The sequence below is a fragment of the Eretmochelys imbricata genome, chromosome 13 (genome assembly GCF_965152235.1).
Source record: "Eretmochelys imbricata isolate rEreImb1 chromosome 13, rEreImb1.hap1, whole genome shotgun sequence".
In the NCBI taxonomy this organism is placed as follows: Eukaryota; Metazoa; Chordata; order Testudines; family Cheloniidae; genus Eretmochelys; species Eretmochelys imbricata.
In genome coordinates this window covers 43,077,178-43,083,800 of record NC_135584.1, presented here as the reverse complement: position 1 = coordinate 43,083,800, position 6,623 = coordinate 43,077,178, and the positions used below count along the sequence as shown (strand labels likewise).

Below are 6,623 nucleotides of genomic sequence, written 5' to 3'. Positions count from 1 at the left end.
AGGACGGGGCCGGGAGCCAACGAAAGTTGGCGCCTGTGAATGACCGTGACAGAGACTGGTCTGAAATCAACAAGATTAAAGTCAATAAACACCAGTGAAAAGTACTTCACTTAGGAAGTGGGGGAGGGAATCAAAAGCACAACTACAGAATGAGGAATATCTGGCTAGGTGGTTGTAATGCTGAGAAAGAGCTTGGGGTTTATAGGTGATCACAAATTGAATGTGAGTCAATAAAGGGATGCAGTTGTGAAAAAGGCTAATATGATTCTTCCCAACAGCTGTCTGGGGAGTTGAAGTCCCCCATCACCACCAAGTCCGGTGCTTTGGATGATTTTGTTAGTTGTTTAAAAAAGGCCTCATCCACCTCTTCTTCCTGTTTAGGTGGTCGGTAGTAGACCCCTACCATGACATCACCCTTGTTTTTTACCATTTTTATCCTTACCCAGAGACTTTCAACAAGTCTGTCTCCTATTTCCATCTCAACCTCAGTCCACATGTGTACATTTTTGATATATAAGACAACACCTCCTCCCTTTCTTCCCTGCCTGTCCTTCCTGAACAAACTGTATCCTTCTATACCAATATTCAGTCATGTGTATTACCCCACCAAGTCTCCCTGATGCCAACTATGTCATAGTTCTGTTTATTAACAGCATTTCACATTCTTCCTGCTTATTCCCCATACTTCTCACATTAGTGTACAAACTTCTAAGATACTGATTTGATTTCCCCCTATGTTCTATAATAGTCCTGCCATGAGTGCAGGGGACTGGACTAGGTGACCTCTCGAGGTCCCTTCCAGTCCTATGATGTATTAGTAGCAGTGTCACATGTAAGACACAGGAGGTTATTGTCCTATTTTAGTTGTCACTGGTGAGACCTCAGCTGGAGTCCTGTGTCCAGTTCTGGGTGCTTCATTTTTAGAAAGATGTAGACAAACTGGAGTGAGTCCAGATGAAAGCAGCAAAAATGATAAAAGGTTAAGAAAACCTGATTAATGAGGGTTTTTTTTTTTAAAAATGGGTCTGGTTAATCTGAAGAAAAGAAGATTGAGGAGGATGAGGATGGATTTAACAATCTTCAAACATGTTAGGGGCTGTTATAAAGAGGACGGTGATCATTGTTGTCCATGTCCATGGAAGCTGGGAAGAAGTGATAGCCTAAATCTGCAGGCAGGGAGATTTAGGTCGCATATTAGGAAAACCTTTCCAACTATAAAGGGTAGTTAAGCTCTGGAATAGGCTTTCCAGGGAGATTGTGGAATCCCCATCATTGGAGGTCTATAAGGACAAGTTGAAGGAACACCTGTCAGGGATGGTCTAGGTTTACTCAGTCCTGCCTCAGCACAGGGGGAGAACTAGATGAATTCTTGAGGTCCATTCCAGCCCCTCTATGATTCTGTGATCCTTTGAAGATACTTTAGGCAAACACAAGTTTTGGGCAAAAACATGGGTAACTGGATGAAATTTAACGGCCTGTGATATAGCTACACAGGAGGCCAGACTAAAGTACTCCTGTGGACTTAAACTCTATGAATAAGAATCAGTTGGACAGTATTATTAATGGGACTTGTGCTCCTGAATCCCCTATGTACTTTGGATAAATCTCTCTCTACATCTTTAGTTTGATAATTGAGAGGAGTCATTTCTTCATGGAGGCTGCCTAAGGGATTTGGACATCCAATTCTGGTAGAGGTCAATGGGAGTTGGGCACCTGACTCCCCTTTGAAAAGAACTAAATATTTCTGCACCTGCTTATGCACTTGGCCACAAGGGGGCAGCCCTCACAAAGTGAAGGGCCCTGATTGAAGGAGTTCTCCGCAGGGACACACGGCTGTGATGGGAGAGAAGGGGCTGGTCTCTGATTGGCTGGGCACACGAGGGGGGAGAAGAACTTGTCTGATCCCTCCAGCACAGGAGAACCCAACACACCTGCCAGCCCCAGGGAGAACCCAGCAGCGTCCCCGCGCCCTGGGCTGTCAGGCAGCGCAGGGATGGGGAGGCCGCGGGGGCTGTCGTGGGTGATCCAGCTAATGCACCTGTGGGGTAAGGGCTGGGGAGACAGAACCCCTGGTTACTAGCAGGGAGCTGGGCTGGATTTCATTGACTGTGTGGTGGGGAACGAGGGAGTGAAATGGAGAGATCGGTCGGTCTGTCCCCCCCGCAGCCTGTCTCTCTTCCCACCCCACTCCGTGGTTCTCGGGGGCAAGTGGCTCGTGGCAGCTTCTGACTTGCTTCCCCCTTGTCTCCGTTATTCCCAGTGGCCAGCGGGCAGCTCTCTGTGGAGCAGAGCCCGGAATGGCTGGATGTCTCCGAGAGGCGGAATGGCACCGTGATCTGCACTTACTCCAGCGCTATCCAAAGTTTACACTGGTTCCGGCAGGCTCCCGGGGAGCGGCCCCTTTTCCTGCTGATGCTGTTCGGCAAGGGGAACCAGACACAAGAACCGAATTTCACTGCGGATCACGATCCGGGGCAGAAGCGGAGCTCCCTGCACATCCGCGGCTGCCGGCTGGGGGACACCGCCCGCTACCTCTGCGCCGTGGAGACACAGTGACACAGGGGGCAGGCGTGGCCTGTACAGTAACTGTGGGTGTGACCCGGGAGGGGGCTGCGGGGCGCTGGGGGCGCGCCGGGCGGTGTGGGACAGAGCCCCGTGGGCAGACGGGGACAGGAGTTTACAGCCCTGCTGAGGGGGAGGCTCCCTAGTTAGGGCGGTGGGGGGGGGGGGGGGGGGAACGAGGAAACGTGGTTTCGGCTCCCAGCTCTACCGGAGGCGCTTTGACCTTCGCCATGAAGGCAGCATTTCCCCAGGAGCCCCAGGGAGCGGTCGATGCTTCTATGCCCGAGACTTCACCTCTCGTGTTCGGGTCTGGTGTGACAGGGGACTTTGCCTGGCTACTTCGTTGGCTGCCATGTCCATTCCTGGCTGTGTTTTCTCTGGGCTCCAGGCTCCAGCCAAGTCATTCAGCAGTTCACTCCCCTTTCTGGGCTAACAAATGGGGCAACTTAACGTCCTCAGCAACTGTCCAAACAGCTTTTCTGCCCCTGCCTGGGCCCACTGAAGTCCTCTGCTTCTTGGCCCTGCTTCCTCTTCTCTCTTTTCTTGCCCAGCGTAATGCCCTGCTGCTTCCCTTCGCCAGCGACTCCAGCAGTTAAGCTCCGAGGAACTCCTCGCTTCTTTGATTCTATGATTCTATGATTCTATGATTCTTTCGGGCCCAATCTCAGGGATCCCCATCAGGAGCAGCCTGGGTCTCTGTCTCCTGTTGCAGGCCCTATCTCAGGGACCCCCCCTCCACACAGGAACCTACCCTACAGTCTATGGGTAACTCAACCTGACAACCACATGCTCTTCCCACAGAGGGCCTCCCCTCACACCTCTCTCCAGGACCGTCTCTCCATTAATGAGCACCCTGCCCTATTTAAATAGTGCTCTGCCTGCTTCAACACCGCAACTGGGGCTTGGGGGGTGGGGGTCAGCCTTTCTAATTAACCCCCATTAGATCACTAATGAGCCCTTATGTTGCCTGGTCATGAGAGAGCAGGTAGCTGAAGCTAGCTTGCTGCAAAGGGCCGGCCAGCCTATGACGCTGCCCAATCCCCTTTGAAACTTTCTTATTATTGATAAATTGGGTCTGGTGGTGCTAGGCGCCATACAAAGAAGCGACTGGTGCAAGGTCACGTAGGAGGCCAGAGCCAAGATTGTCAGAGCATTTTATAGGAATTAGATGCTTATCTCCCATAGGCACCTTCGAAAAAATCGAACCCTAATCTCCCTGGGTTTCAGTTCCCCATCGGTATAATGGAGGTGGCGAATAATACTTTCTCTGTCTGTCTTTTCTATTTAGAGTGTAAGTTTCTTAGAGCAGGTTTCAGAGTAGCAGCCGTGTTAGTCTGTATTCGCAAAAAGAAAAGGAGTACTTGTGGCACCTTAGAGACTAACCAATTTATTTGAGCATGAGCTTTCGTGAGCTACAGCTCACTTCATCGGATGCATACCGTGGAAACAGCAGCAGACTTTATATATACACAGAGAATATGAAACAATACCTCCTCCCACCCCACTGTCCTGCTGGTAATAGCTTATCTAAAGTAATCATCAGGTTAGGCCATTTCCAGCACAAATCCAGGTTTTCTCACCCTCCACCCCCCCCACACAAATTCACTCTCCTGCTGGTGATAGCCCATCCAAAGTGACAACTCTTTACACAATGTGCATGATAATCAAGTTAGGCCATTTCCTGCACAAATCCAGGTTCTCTCACTCCCTCACCCCCCTCCAAAAACCCACCCCCATACTCACACAAACTCACTCTCCTGCTGGTAATAGCTCATCCAAACTGACCACTCTCCAAGTTTAAATCCAAGTTAAACCAGAACATCTGGGGGGGGGGTAGGAAAAAACAAGAGGAAATAGGCTACCTTGCATAATGACTTAGCCACTCCCAGTCTCTATTTAAGCCTAAATTAATAGTATCCAATTTGCAAATGAATTCCAATTCAGCAGTTTCTCGCTGGAGTCTGGATTTGAAGTTTTTTTGTCTTAAGATAGCGACCTTCATGTCTGTGATTGCATGACCAGAGAGATTGAAGTGTTCTCCGACTGGTTTATGAATGTTATAATTCTTGACATCTGATTTGTGTCCATTTATTCTTTTACGTAGAGACTGTCCAGTTTGACCAATGTACATGGCAGAGGGGCATTGCTGGCACATGATGGCATATATCACATTGGTGGATGTGCAGGTGAACGAACCTCTGATAGTGTGGCTGATGTTATTAGGCCCTGTGATGGTGTTCCCTGAATAGATATGTGGGCACAGTTGGCAACGGGCTTTGTTGCAAGGATAAGTTCCTGGGTCAGTGGTTCTGTTGTGTGGTATGTGGTTGTTGGTGAGTATTTGCTTCAGGTTGGGGGGCTGTCTGTAGGCAAGGACTGGCCTGTCTCCCAAGATTTGTGAGAGTGTTGGGTCATCCTTTAGGATAGGTTGTAGATCCTTAATAATGCGTTGGAAGGGTTTTAGTTGGGGGCTGAAGGTGACGGCTAGTGGCGTTCTGTTATTTTCTTTGTTAGGCCTGTTCATCATCTGGACCCATGGAAAAGTACTCCACAAGTACTCCTTTTCTTTTTTCTTAGAGCAGGGACTGTCTCTGTATATCCGTGCAGTGCCCAGCAAAAGAAGGCTCTGTTCTCAGTTGGGCTTCCAGGTGCTATTATAATATCAAAAGACAGTAAATGATACCGACAGCAGCTCTGAATGTGTAATTCGGTTTCATATATGCTACGTGACCAAAGGCCAGATCAAAGGCAAACATTTTTTAACAGTGAGGATAGTTCATCATAGGAACAACCTGCCAAGGGGTGTGAGGGATTCTCCACCCCTTGAAGTGTTTATATCGGATTTGGATGGGACACCTGATAATTCATGGGATGGTGTGGGTGACTCAGGGCTGGCCTCAGTGCCCCAGCAGGGGGGTAGGGGATGCTGTGTTGCAGGCAGCAGGGTGGGGGCTCTTTACGGGGCTCTCTTCCCTGAGAGCTAGTGCTGACCCCAGTGTGACACTAGGGGGCGCTGTTCTGCCGGGGGCAGGTGGAGGAGCTCAGGCGGGAGGGCCCCCCTTTTAGCCAGTTCTGATTGCAATCTGCCAGTGGGGTGGTGCTGTCACTCAATCAGTGGTTAACTCTGCCAGGAAGTTTGGCTCTGCTGCCAATCTACAATCAATCAGGAAACACTCTTTGCTTTTCTGCAGCAGAGAAGTCACAGACACGTCGGTTGTCATGTCGAGGGCCATGCAGCAGCCTGAGAGCTAACACGACTTCTGGTGCAGAAGAGAGAAGTGTGATACTGAGGCAGGAGGAAAATCTTTTCATTATGAAGGAACAAAACCTACACTGGGCTGTGACTGCTTTGGTATTACTTGGTAAATAGAGACTCTACAGTTGGAATCTTCTTAACTCAGAGCCAGAATAGACTGGACTGGAAGTGAGGGTTGGGGAGACTCGGTGAACTGGGCAGGGATTTTCAAAGGGAGGTTTTGGGTACCTAGTTTTCTTAGGCTCCTTTGAAAAATCTCAGCCTGAAGCTTTGATAAACCTTGGATGAAGGGGATGGATCACTTGATGATAACCTGTTCTGTTCATTTCCCCTGGGGCACCTGGCACTGGCTCCTGTCGGAAGACAGGACACTGGGCTAAATGGACCTTTGGTCTGACCCAGTCTGGCCGTTCTTATGTTATTATGTAATAGGAAAATATCACAATGCTGCCCAGTCCTTGGGCCATTCTTCCCATGGGTAAAACGTTCCAATGGAAATTACTGGGAATCTGAGTAAAACTGATGGTGGGGTTGGAATAGTAATAAATAATAATAGGATATAATAATAATAATTAATAAATATTTACCAATAATTAATCAGCAGCAACAGCCAATGATTTCCACCTCGGGGTAGGTGCTGTGCAACGAAAATAAGTGTCAGTGCCTGATCCAAGATAACGATGAAGAAGAAGAAGATTATTATCATCATCAGGATAATCAATGAGGGATGCGCTCCATAAATCAAGTCAGGGGCAACATTCTACGACTGACCTCTCCCTCACCCGCTCTGTGTAACAGGCTCCAG

The 6,623-nt window shown here is 49.0% G+C and overlaps 1 pseudogene; it reads left to right on the top strand.

Annotated features, from left to right (window-relative positions):
• Positions 1-1,993: 1,993 nt before the first annotated feature.
• LOC144273296 (T cell receptor alpha variable 27 pseudogene) lies at positions 1,994-2,556 on the top strand (annotated as a pseudogene).
• The last annotated feature ends 4,067 nt before the right edge of the window (positions 2,557-6,623 follow it).